The following is a 14,466-nucleotide window of genomic DNA, read 5'->3' on the forward strand; positions in this document are numbered from 1 at the left end:
ACAAATTCTTCTGGTCAGAATGACAAACACAAAAGGTGATACTCAACATGCTAGAGGAAGCAATACAACAGTTACGTGAAAAATAAATATTTAACAAGACTGGGAAGGAACAGGGATGGGTGTGTAACTTTCCAGTGAAGAGGCTAGCTTCTTGCCAGTGCAGACTCTGGTAGATGGTGGCAGTGATTATTTAAGGCAATGAACTCCTGCCAATCATATGGAAGATCCAGAAGGAACTTTCAAGTACTGGCTTGGGAGCTAACCTGGCCCAGGCTGCTGGGGGTTGAACCCATGGTGGGAGCGCATGTGCGCACACACACACACACACACACACACACACTCTCTCTCTGTATATACCTCTCTGTATATCTGTTTCTACATCTCTGCTTCTCAAATTAACAAATAATAATAAAGATTCAAAAGAAATAAATGTTTTAAAAACCATAATCTCCCATCTAAGGCATTCTTCATTTTTCTAACAGTTTGAGATATAATTCACATGCACAATTCACCCATTTAAAACATACAACTCAATGGAGTATAGCATGTTCCTAGACATGTGTGAGCATCATAGGCGATTATAGCACACCTGCTTGACCCTGGAAAGAAATAATGTATCCCTCAGCTATCACCTCCAACTTACCCCAGCCTTAGCAACCACTGATTCAGGTGCTGCCTATGGAGCTGCCTACTCTAGACATTTCAGGTAAACGGCATCATACAACACGTGGTCTCCTGTGCCTGGCTTTTCTCATATGGAAGCAGGGCTGCAAGGTTCATCCTCATGGCAGTATGCAGTGATACTTCACTCAAGTTCAGGACTAAGTCACAGCATGCTGTATGGATGTGCCACAATCTATCTACCCCATCTGCCCGTGGACAACTGGGTTATTTCTACCTTTTGGCTATAACTGAGTAATGCTTCTATTAAATGGATGCACAAGCTGTTGTGTGGACATGTTTTGATTTCTCTTGGGTAGATGTTTGTCAAGGGTGGAACTGCTGGGCCACATGGTGACTCTGTTTAACCTTTGAAGGGCTATCAGACCGCTTTCCAAAGTGGCTGTACCATTTTACATTGCCACCAGCAATGTGGAGGGCTCTGATTTGTTCCCCATGTTCTTGCCATCACTATCATCTGACTTTTTGGTTCTACACATCCCATTGGGAGTGAGGTGAGACCTTGCTGTGATTTTCATTTGCATGTTTTTGATGGCTAATGACTACAAGCATCTCTTCATGTTCTTGTTTGCCATTTATCTATCTTCTTGGGAGAATTATCTATTCAGACACTGTGCTGTCTTAAAAATTGGGATAATTGTGACGAATTGAGTTGCGAGAGCTCTTCATTTATTCTGGATACCAGCCACTCAACAAAAATACAATCTGCAACTATCACCTTCCATTCTGGAGGTGTCTTTTCACTTTCTTCATATTATCCTTTGAGGCCTAAATTTTTAATTTTAACAAACATCTTTTTTTTTTTTTCTTTTGCTGGATGTGCTTTCAGGATTATCTCTAAGAAATCACTACCAAATCCACTATCATGTCCCACGGTTTCTTCTAAGAGTTGCAGTTCTTACATTTTAGGTCTTGTACGCATTCTGAGTTCATTTTGTGTGTGATGTGAACTAAGATCTAACTTCATTCTTCTGCACATGGATATCCAACTAGATGCATCAGCATCATATCCAACTAGATGCCTCAGCATCATTTGTTGGAGACTATTCTCTTATTCAATGGTCTTGGGACCCTTGTTGAAACTCATTTGGCCATAGACACTTGGTTTTATTTCTGGATTTTCAAAAATATCCATTGTGATATATATATATACATATATATATATATATATGTATATATATATATATGTATATATACATTATTATTACGGCTGTGCAGTAAGTTTTTGAAGTTGGGAATCCTTCCACTTTGTTCTTTTGCAAGAATGCTTGACTATTCTGGGTCCCTTGCAATTCCACATGATTTCTGGGATCAGTTTGTCCATTTAAAATGAAGTTAGCTGGGCTTCTGCTAAGGACTGTGCAGAGTTGGTTGATCATAATGGAGGAACACTGCCTTCTTAAAGACATCAAGTTTCCAGCCCACGAGCAGGCAGTGTTTTTCCATTTATTTAGACCTTCTTTAATACATTTCAACCATGCTTTACAGTTTTCAGAGCATAAAATTTACATTTCTTTTGTTAGATTCTTTCCTAGGTATTTTATTCTTGATACTTTGAGGGGTTTCAAAACGCTCACAGACAATGCACATTATCTTTTAATTCCACATTTCCATGAACGCTTTGAAGCTCTCTGACACTATAAATAGAACGGTTTCCTTAGTTTCATTTTTGAATTGTTCACTGCAAATACATAAAAACACAACTGACTTTTACATATTCATCTTATATTCTGCAACACTGCTAATCTGGTTTACTAGTTCTAACAATTTCTTGTGGATTCCTTAATGTTTTCTATGTAAATGATCATGTTATCTGTAAAACTAATAGTTTTACTTCTTTCTAGTCTGGATGCCTTTCACTTCATTTTATTGCCTAATTGCCTTGGTTAGAACTTCCTGTACAATCCCAGAGAGAAGCAGCGACAACAGACATTCCGGTCTTGTTGCTGCTGAATGGAAGGGAGGGGGCAGGCATCCTGGTCCCCACCACTGAGCACAGGAGCCACTCTGGGGTTCAGGTGATATTTCCTCCCGTTGCCAGTTAGAGTACTTTGGTGACAATAGGGTGTTGGATTTGGCTAAACACTCCTTACTAGTCCCTTTTCTACTTTTCAGTATCTTTCATTTGTCTAAAATGAGCACGTAGTGCTTTTTAGAATTAAAAAATGTAAACTATTTTCAAGAAAAATAAAAGTATGTTTTCTTCCTCAAAATCAGAGGTCTTGTAACAACTCTGCCCTCCCAGGTACTTCTGTGGGTACTTCTCTAGGTAGTACACTATCACCCTCCTCTATTTCCTTTAATATTCTATTAGGCAGAAACAGTAAGTCAGTTTTATTTCCTCTTACAGCTGGTAAACCAAGCAACCAAGGCAAGACATAGTCTTTACTGAGTGCCTATACAGCACTGTGATAGCAGAAAGAGGAAACAGACACGGATTCTGCTTTCCAAAAATGCTAAATCTATTAGGGAGACCAAATCAATGTGAGATAATAATGGAAGAGTCTTAGACCAGCATTTCATTTTCCTTCATGTATTAATTAATCTTCAAATATTTACTGGGCAGCTTTCAGATTAGGTCTCGGTAAACAATGAAGACACCTGACAATATTAAGGACCAAGGAAATAAAGTGATGTGAAAGGATTGGTGTGGGTGCCTTTGGTTTAGGTTAGTAAGGGTAATAGAGTATCATGTTGAGATTTGAGTGACAGTATGAACTGGTCATCTAAATTTTAGGGGTAAAAAATTCAAGGCAGGAGGAACAGCCAGCACAAAGGCCTCATAGTGCATACGAGCTGGCACAGTCAATAACAAACAGGAAGGGCCAGGATTCTGTATCAGAATTCCAGTTGTAACTTCAACTGTTCTGCTTCTGATTCAGATTCCTGTTCATGTTCCCGGGGAGGCAAGACAGCCCAAGTACTTGGTCGCTGCTGCCCACGTGGGAGACGTACCTGAAGCTCCATGCCTCTGGCTTTGGCCTGGCCCAGCTCTGTATGAATCAGCAGATGGATCTCTCTTTCATTTTGCCTTTCATTCAATCTCTCTCTCTCTCTTTTTAAGAATAGGCAGAAGGCTGCTCAGCTGGAAGTATACCAAACAGTAGAGTGTTTCTAGTTTAGATGGAGGGCAAAGCATGGGCTATATCAGTCCACACTATCTAGTCCTGCAGGCCACCATAAGGTATTCAACTAGAGAATGGATTCCAGGAGCAAATAACTCTGTGCACCATGAAAAACTTATGCATGAGTTAGTTATATATTAAACATATAAGACACATATACATAGACACATTTTTGTGTGTATAAATATATAGTATGTGTGTATATATGTGTGTACATGTGCATGTATGTATATGTGTGTGTGTATATATATATTATATATATGTATATATATGTATATATGTATATATATGTATATATGTATATATATGTATATGTATATGTGTGTGTGTATATATATATATATATAAATTATATTATATATATATATTCTATATGACAGCGCCCTTGCACTAGACCATCTTGGTGTACCTGAAACTGTCCCCCTGTAACACTCAAAATACCAGGCCTTGGGAAACTCTTCAGTCCTGGGCAAATAGATAACCGGCCATCTTGCTTGATGCCAATCTTAAAGGATCAAAAAGGTGTATAATGAATATTTCTACTTTTATTCTTGCTGTGGAATCAAAGCAACTGACACTCGCAAGTGATCTTCAACCCCATTACTGAACTTAAAATGATAATAAAATAACTGTAATAATAATGATAATAAAAGGTCATCACTGGGAATATACGTTTTGCAGAAGGTGTTATGCTAGCTGTTAGGAATTAAGTATAAGGTTGTTGTCTTTAAACAATTTGAGAACAGAAAGAAAAAAAATCTCAAAAGTCTGAAACAATAGAAAGCAAGTCTAAGAAAGTAAGAGATAGAGATAATTAACTTTATCTGCAAGAAATCAGAAAAGGTATTGCATAGCAGGTGACATCAGAACTGAGTCTGATAATTTGCCAGGCAGAGAGGAGAGAACAATGCCACACTGGTGGCAATGGCAGGCAAGGCAAGGTACCATCTGGGCAATCAGATACTTGTGAGCAGCAGTGGCAGAAGAGGACTGAAGACATCAGCACATACATGGTCCCAACTGGCACCAGATGTAGATCCTGAGAGGCACGGGTGGTGTAGGGAGGTCCCTGCTGGATATGTTTTAGAAGGTTTAAAATGGCAGCAGTATGACAGACAAGAGTGACAGAGCTGGAGGGAGGTAGAGAGGACAGTCAGGAGATCACGGCAAAAGAGTAAGTGAGAAATGGTGCAAGATTCTGACTAGGGCAGGGGCATGAAAAATGTATACTAGAGAAAAAGATGGAATTTTTTACTACCAGGAGCAGGGTAAACAAGGTTCCAAATTCAGTAGGGAAAGGTTTTTTTAAAATCCAGATGGGATTCTGTCAGGACACAAGGCAGAGAATACCTCTGTTTTCACTGTGCCTGGCAGTCAGCACCCTACTTTCCAAGCCTGATTTACAAAGGTTATGACAAGGGCAGATAATCATACGAGCAGAAATTAGGAAACAGATACAATAGCCTCATTGCTGAGTCAATGTGGAAGAGGCCTCTTGAAATGAATGACGGTCATTCCACAGGCGCCTTTGGTTTACCACTCAGCATACATTCAAATCATTTCACAACCAACACAGAATTGTTTGAAATACTAAAGGTCAAGGACTCTGGTTTAGTAGAGTCTCTTTTTTTTCCCGTCTAAGCAAATTCAGCAAACAAAAGATTTTGAAAATAAAACCCGTCTTCAGGTAGGCAGCCTAAGACATGTTTAAAGGGGGCAGTAATTGCATATTGATCACCATTTAGGTAAGCTGCATCGAGGTGAACTTTCAAATATTCATTGGGCTTAAGTTCAGGCTTTCAGTGATCAATAGCTGCTTGGCCTGACTTTCTGGGGTTGACTGTATTTGAAATATTTATTCTAGTGGAGGACAAGTAGTTTGTCTTAGTCTTGTCTGGGTTCATTGGGTTGTCGATCGTGCTGGGAATCATGTGACCCACATCAGCTCCTGTGCAACTGGGTGCTGGTGGGCAGCCTGGGGGAGGCAGCCCCTCTTCCTCTCCCTCTCCAGAGAGCCTTCAGGTGGTGGGAGGGAGGAAATGTTTAAATTAGCCATTTTTCCTTTATCATGCAAAAAACACTTTTACAATAAACACGGATCCTGACTATGAGTTTCACTGTTCATTTGTTTTTCATCAAATATTTACAAGGACACTTAACAGGTGCCAGGTGAATTCAAGGGACAAGGCACAGCTTAAACTTCTGAGGAGCTTGGTCCAGAGGCAAATCCAGATGTGCAGGTAATGGGCATGCTGAGAAAGCCGAGACCTGCGGTGGAGATGAAGGTGAAGTACACTGGGAGCGCTGACCGAGCATGAGGCAGGGAGGCCTCCCAACGGAGAGAAGGACCAAAGGAGCTTCCACGGACATCTCTGCTGGACAGGCAAGGATAAAGGGGCACTTCAGCACAGGGGTACTCGGCATGTGACAGGCAGAAGTAAACATGGGTGTTACTGCTGGAACATAATTAATAAGAGGGTAGCTGCGAAACACAAAGTCAGCCGAGTTGGTGTGTTACAAAAAAGTCACATTGCCATAGCGTACCAGCTGGTGTCAAAGGAGTGGGGAGTGGAGGAAAAAGGGAAATGGTATTGATGGAGGATCGATGTAGGGCAAAAGGCAAATGAGCAGTAGACTGAGGGTGAAAATGTTGAATTGTGGTTGAACCTGAGATGCCTCTGGGCCATGGCAGTGATGTCTGGGTTGGATCAAATGGGCTCAGCAATGGGGCGAACATGGGAAAGAATCATTAAATCTATGGGAAGCAACTGACTCCATCGTGTGAATAACATTATCCTAAGAAGGCAGAAAAATATTATGGGAAAGAATAGAAGCCCTGCAGAAACTTCTTTGAAGGGTAAGTGAAAGAGTCCTGTAATTCCTCACTCTGATTGAGGAATTAAAGAAATAAAACTGCGGCAGGGATTCTTCAAAGAACTAATCCTGGCAAGAAATATGGATAATGCCATGAGATGATTTCCATTTGTTTTGTAAGGCAAATGATGAAGTTCACTTCCTTTAATGGACTCATAATAAAAGATATGGCATTCCTGTGAATTAGACAGTGAGATCAATAGCTGATGTCAAGTTACCAACATGGTATCGCTCAATGTGGGTTGCAAGGAGATGGGCACAGTCAGGTCTCATGAGCTTGTGAGAGCCAAATGCATCGCTTCTCAGACGGGTCCTCCTCTCGCTACAGACCTCCAGGCTGGGCCATGTGACGTTCCACAGTCAATAAAACCCAAGTGTGCCAGATCCATCTTCAGAGGAAAAATTGTAAGATTTATTGCAAAATGTAGCCTTTCTCCTCTGCCATTAGAGATGCATGTCCCATTAAGCACAGCACTTTGAGCTTAAACTTCAGAATAAGGAAAGTATGGAGCAGAGTCGCTGATAGCAAATGCTGCAGATGTTACACACGGACGGAAAAAGTTTGTCACTGAATGTCCTTGAGATTTGATGTTGTTATTACAATCAAACTTGGCTGATGATCGAGACACAATATGGAAAAGTTGCTTCATACAAGCTCAGTACAAAATTAATTGCATTACTACCCACTGGCCATGAAAGAAAAGAAAAGAAAAGAAAAGAAAAGAAAAGAAAAGAAAAGAAAAGAAAAGAAAAGAAAAGAAAAGAAAAGAGAAAGAGAAAGAAAAGAAAAGAGAAAGAAAAGAAAAGAAAAGAGAAAGAAAAGAAAAGAAAAGAAAAGAAAAGAAAAGAAAAGAAAAGAAAAGAAAAAAAAGCCCTGTTCACCCACAGGGCACAAGGCTGAGCCCTAGGAACAGTGCTGCTTCAGTAATGAGGGAAAACCAGTCACACACTAAAGGCTGGCCTGGCCCTAAGTCTCAATAAGACCAAACTATTTCCAAGTTCATATCCTACAATAACGTTCCAAGAATATTTATAGGGATAAATTTAGGGATAGTAACAAACAAAAATCTATCCAACAAGATAAAACTCACAACATTTGAATTTCAATGAGAAACTAGTATATATTTAAAAAAAATACCAGGCACTTAAAAAAGGTAAGAGATATGACTTACAGAGAAAGATTGGGGTGGATATGCAGTATAACAGATTAAACCACCACTCAGGATGCCAGCACTCCATATCAGAGTGTTCAAGTGTCAGCTCTCCCACTTCCAATTCAGCTTTCTGCTAAGGTGCCTGGGAAGACAGCGGGTAATGGCTAAGTGCTTGGGCCCCTGTCACTCACATGAGACCTGGATGGAGCTTCAGCCTAACCCAGCCTATTACGGAGATCTCTCTCTCTCTCTGCATGTGTGTGTCCTTCTCTGTTACTTTTTCAAGTAGCTGAAAATAAACATTTTTAAAAAAGAAGAGCAAAATCATTAGTAAACACAGATGACAGAATTAAAGATGAAGTATAATACAATATGTGTGGTTGAGATTCACGACAGACTACACACTACAGAAGAAACCAAGTGAACCTGAAGACATGACCATACTAACAACCCAAAATAAAATACTGAAAGAAACAAAGACTGGCAAAGACCATCAGTGGACTATGGGTGAATAATTGCAAATAGCCTAATGTCTACAGAATCACATTAATCTATCATTATATAATTTACCTATAAAAGATCATTACATACATGTAATTATAGTCCCTGAAAGGTAGATGGAAACAAAATATGTATTTGAAAAGTACCATGATTGACAAATGTCCACCTCTGATGGAAAATGATAAATACACAGGCCCAAGCTGTTCAACGAATCTCAAACATATGAAACATAGGAAAAACTACTTCAAGGCACACTATAAATTATACAGCTAAAAACCAATGATAAAGAGAAAATCATGAGAACAGAAAATAAGGGACAAATTACAGACACATATGAGTAATACGAAAATGGTGACAGAAGCTGGCATCATGGCATAGCAGGTAAAGTTGTTGCCTGTGAAGCCAGCATCCCATATGGGTACCAGTTGGTGTCCCAGCTGGTTCTCTTTCAATCCAGCTCTCTTTGATGGCCTGGGAAAAGCAACGAGGGATGGCCTCAGTGTTTGGGGTCCTTCCACTTCTGTAAGAGGCCTAGATGGAGCTCCTGGCTCTTTGTCTTCAGCCTGGCCCAGTGCTGGGTTGCTTTAGCCATTTGCAGACTGAACTAGTAGTTGGAAAATCTCTCTGCGTTGTGTCTCTTCCTCTTTCTGTAACTATGACTTTCAAAATAAATTGGTAACCCTTTTTTAAAAAAGGAAAAGGGCAACAGACTCACTGAAAACCAAGCAAGCCAGAAAGCAGCTGAAGCAAGAGTATTGAAAGAAAATAAACAACTTTCCAACCTAAAAAGCTACATGTATCTGGTAAAAATGCCTTTCAAGATGAAGGCAGTCCTGTTTCAAACACACAAAAGCTGACAGAACCATTGCCAAAAGACCAGCACTACAGATGTTAACAGAAGTCATTCGGGCAGAGGAAACCGATAGCAGATGGAAATGCGAATCTGCACAAAAGAATGAAGAGCGGATGCAGCAGCAAATATGTGGTGCATACAAAAAAGACAGGTTTTGGGGCTGGTGTGCGACACAACAGGTGTGGCCCTGGAATCCCATACTGGAATACTGGTTCAAGTCCCATCTATGCTGCTCCTGATCCAGTTCCTTGCTAACGTATCTGGAAAGGCTGCTGAAGAGGGCCCCAGTGCTTGGGTCTTTGTTTCCAGCTGAAGAATATGAGGGAGTTCCAGGGAGTGAACAAGTGGATAGAGGGTCTTTTTCTGTCTCCTTTCTCTCTATAACACTGCTTTTCAAATAAATAAATATTCTTAAAAAGGGATCATTTATAAATTTTATTTTTGATTCTTTTTAAAGGATAATTAGCCATCTAAACAACAACAACAATAAGATACAAAGCAATTTAGAACATAGCTAACATATGGTAACGGCTGCAAAGAAACCCCGGAGGGAGAAACGGAAGTTTACTTTGGTGAGATTCTGTACCAAAGGTGTGTTCAATTTTGTGCTGATGGTGAAGACACAACAGGCCCATCTACATTGAAAAACCTTGATCAAATCCAATGCCTTAAGTATGGGCATTGTAACTACAGGGAAGATGACTAGCTAGCAAGTATGATGGAAGGTCTCAGACAGGTCCTATCCCATTTTCTGCCACGGAATCTTGATTCAGGTTCATCTGCCTTCCCTGACACAGCACTTTCCCTGGTTATGAAGTGGTAACGTCAGCCTGGAGGGCTGTTGGAAGGATTACATGGTGCTTCTGAAGCGTTTGTCTGGTTCCGAGAGAACAGGTGCAAACTACCATTATCCATCTAAGAGAACAGTAATATTCAGCTTGGGGGAAAAGGAAATGTCTGTTTTTGGACTAACAACAACAAGCAAGATCTGTGTGTGCAGCCTGGCATGGAAGCTGTGCACATGCCCCACCCGGAGGCGCAGCTGGCTCCTCAACGGCTGGCACTGTTATTTCACCCCTGCACTTGAAGGATGGCGTTCCAGGCTCCTGGCTTCAGCCTAGCCCAGCCCTGGCTGCTACAAGTATTTGGTAAGTAAACCAACAGAAGAAAGATCCCTCTATCTGTCAGACTCTGCTTTTCAAATAAATAAATCTCAGAGAGAGACGTGAGGTTAGAACATTCTAACTCTTGAGAAGCTATGAAGGAGCCCAAGAATAAAAACGTGATCCCCAGGAACAGGACTCAGCTGCAATAAAATAAGAGGACAAACGGAGGGCAGTCTGAGTCCCCTGGGCTGCCCTTTCTGCCTGTGTGCTCTGCTGTACTTCCCGGTCAGGAATCGGGCCTGGAAGACGTCCTTGACACCTGCTCCACTCTAGCCATCCTACTGGTTTCCTTTGTCGGGTATACTTTTCTTTGACTTAGGCAAAACCTTATGGAAAAGCCTCAGAGGCAAAAAGGAAAGGAAAGAAAATGGTGATTTCTGGGCTGGACGTGACTCTGTATGCTTCCCTTCCTCTCCTTGCCCATACAGTTAATAACTGAGATGGGTTCACTGTATTCCTACTCCACAACCCACGGCTGCCGTCGTACGTGTCCCTGGGGACCACAGGGGTCCTCTCTTTCTGACTGCAACAAGTAATAAGCTTCGTGTCAACATCTTCAAGGAAACTGACAATGTAATTCTTCTGTCTCCCACTGGCTTCAACGCTTCTTAAAGCACACTGAACTGTTTCAATACAACGACAAACTGCTACCAGGTACATTGTGGTGGCAAGAGGCAAATGATCTGGAGTGCAGGCTGTAATTAAACTGGATGTATTGGACTCTTTTGCTCACAGCAACCACCTTCCTGAAGAGAGACATCCATAACCAAGCATGTGGATGTGGCAAACTCCCCTCCATGGAGGGCTCATGGGAGCACCGTCAGAGCTCCACCCCCACTCCTTGACAAATTCTAGAAGCACCACCTTGGGGGTTATATGTTAGTCTTATTTCAGTGGATGGAATTCCCTGAGTCTGATCACTTTGTTAAACTGCCAATAAGTTGTGACTCTGCTTTTCCTTTCAAAGATCCTTGCTTATAAAACTACCACTTGCAGGGAGCCTGGTGCTATGGCATCTCAGGTTGTCATTGACTGTAACGTCGGCATCCCATATGAGCACCAGTTTGAGTTCTGGCTGCTCCATTTCCAGTCTAGTGCCTGAGAAAGCACCAGAAGACGGCCCAAAGTACTTGGGTTTCTGTCATTCACATGAGAAATCTAGACAGATTTATAGATAGGTTCCTGGCTTTGGCCTGGCCCAGCCTCGGTCATCACAACCACTTGGGGTATAAACCAGCAAGTGGAAGATACTTGTATCTCTCTAAATATTTCTTTAAAAACACATGATTTGGGCCCAGCGCGGCAGCCTAGCAGCTAAAGTCCTTGCCTTTGCAAGCCCCAGGATCCCATATAGGTGACACTTCTTTTTTTTTTTTTTAAAGATTTATTCATTTTATTACAGCCAGATATACACAGAGGAGGAGCCACAGAGAGGAAGATCTTCCATCCGATGTTTCACTCCCCAAGTGAGCTGCAAAGGGCTGGTACGAGCCGATCCGAAGCCAGGAACCTGGAACCTCTTCCGGGTCTCCCACACGGGTGCAGGGTCCCAATGCATTGGGCCATCCTCAACTGCTTTCCCAGGCCACAAGCAGGGAGCTGGATGGGAAGTGGAGCTGCCGGGATTAGAACTGGCACCCATATGGGATCCCGGGGCTTTCAAGGCAAGGATTTTAGCCGCTAGGCCACACTGCCGGGCCCATAGGTGACACTTCTAATCCTGGCAACCTCGCTTCCCATTCAGCTCCCTGCTTGTAGCAGGGAAAGCAGTTGAAGACGGCCCAAAACCTCGGGACACAGCACCCACGTGGGAGACACGGTGCAGACTCCTGGCTTTGGATTGCCTTAGCTCCAGCCATTGTGGCCACTCGGGGAGTGAATCAATGGATGGAAGATTTTCCTCTCTGTCTCTCCTCCTCTCTGTAGATCTGATTTTCCAATGAAAAATAAAATAAATCTTAAAAAACCATACACATGACTTGTCTAATATTCATATCATTAACTCATCTGCTGTTCTCCAGACTATGCAAATACCCTCTCTGTACCCTATTTCAACTGAAAGTGAAAAATTTGGGCAGAGCTACCTGGCACACTGAGACCTATACTCCACATGCAAGGAAGGCTCTGACTCTTCCTTACAGGGTATATTTCTACAGGACCCCACAGCTTCTGCCCTCCCCACTCACTTTTTCTCTGTCCTTATGAATATGCTAAATAATTAAATAAGAAATACACCATTCCAACCCCCGTTGCCTCCCCACTCTTTCCTTTTTTTGGTTCCGATGCTTCAGGACAGGCAGCTACTGCTTTTTCCACAACACGGGTTCATTTTTAAATACCACCTCAATCACTTTTTCTTCTTTCCCAAGATGTCTTCATCTGTTCATTGACAGAGAGAGGGGGAAAAAAAACCCAAAACTGGCTTTTTTTTCCATATTGATTCTGTCAAGCACTGTGAAATCCAGACACTGAACAGAGGAATTAAAAAAAAGCCACCGCACAACTACACTAATACTGGGAGACAGATAAACCAGACAGGAAATGCCTGTGAGGTCAGGGCACAGATGAAAGCTCGATGGATGATAGATTCGCAGTGGGTTCTGAGAAGCGGTGCTGAAAGGTTCTAAGGAATGAATACCTAAATCATAACCTGTGGTACCTGGGAGGATGGTACCGGTAGAGAACCAAGTGTCCGGTGGTGACAGGTATGTTGTCTTCTGCTCTGAAGACGAGGGAGGGCACAAGTCCAACAGGAAGTGAGCTCCAAAGCAGAGCTTTCTCCGACGTAACCCCTCCCCAGCTTGAGGACAAGGGTCCCAAGCATCCTTCACGCATTAAGAAACGTCAAGAGAAAAACAGGATTGAGGGATTGGATACTCACTCCTCTTTGGGTCTATCTGTGGAATTCACCAGGATGTTGGTAAGACAATGATTCCAAACAGCAAAAATGTTTCTCAGATTTTACCAACAGCTATGGCCAGGTGCAGAGGATGCAAAGAGAAAGATGACCAGGTCCTTGCTCTTCAATCTCACAGTTCAGGTCCATGAAATGTATGGGATACTTTGGCTGAGAGGGCAACTGAGCAGAGGTGGCAGAGGCAGTAGGAGTATTAGGCATAGGCCAGATCATAAACGGACTTTGGACTATCTGACGTGTTCACAGGACACAAAGCCTCAGCTTTCAAAAAAATAAAGACAATCACTAACAGAAAAGAACTAGGAAGCATTTTCCAAACTGACACTGAAGAAAAAAAGTAAAACAAAACAAAAGCATCAAGAAAACCATAAGAAAAACAATAACAACAAAGTACATGGCAAAGGGACAACCATAAAAGTAACTGTAATAAAAATATATGAAATTCCTATACTCATAAACTCTTACACTAGAATTAACCTAAACACTTAGATACTCTTATCCAAAGTCCCACATAAAACAAAATGACACAAAGAGATAAAATAATGGATGAGAAGGAATACAATCGATGAATTACAGAATCATCAAAGAATAACACAAGCTCATGCCAAGAAAAAAGGAGGGATGCTCAATGTTAAAATAATACGCAATTGAAGATTAGGATGAAAGTAATATTTCCTTGCTGAACAAGCAAGCTGGAATATAATAAACACAAAATTCAAAGAGAAATGGGGAGAGGGATGGCAGTAGCGTAGTTGGTTCAGTTACTGTCTGTGATGCCCATACTGCATCCTGGAGTGTGCGTTCTAGTCCCAGCTACGCTGCTTCTAATCTGGCTTCCTGCTTAAGCATCTAGGGAGGCAGCAAATGATGGGCCCAAGTTCCTGTCACCCACTTGGGAGACCTTCATGGAGTTCTGGGTTCCTGGCTTCAGTCTGTCCCAGCCCTGGATGTGGAAGGAATTTGAGGAATGAATCAGACAATGAACAAAGGTAAATATTTAAAAAAAAAAGGTACAGCATGATGGCTCAGAGGCTAAATCCTTGCCTTGCACATGTCAGGGTCCTGTATGGGCACCAGTTCGTGTCCCAGCTGCTTCATTTCCTATCCAGCTCCCTGCTGTGGTCTGGGAAAGCAGTAGAGGAAAGCCCAAAGTCATGGGACCCTTCACTCATGTGGGAGACCCAGAAGAAGCTCC

The 14,466-nt window shown here is 42.0% G+C and overlaps 1 protein-coding gene across 1 annotated transcript in view; it reads right to left on the reverse strand.

The window, feature by feature from the left end:
- CTNNBL1 (catenin beta like 1) overlaps positions 1-14,466 on the reverse strand; it is a 157,664-nt gene that overhangs the window by 54,119 nt on the left and 89,079 nt on the right. The gene's annotated exons all lie outside the window — the stretch shown is intronic.

Source organism: Ochotona princeps, chromosome 22, assembly GCF_030435755.1.
Source record: "Ochotona princeps isolate mOchPri1 chromosome 22, mOchPri1.hap1, whole genome shotgun sequence".
Classification (NCBI taxonomy): Eukaryota; Metazoa; Chordata; class Mammalia; order Lagomorpha; family Ochotonidae; genus Ochotona; species Ochotona princeps.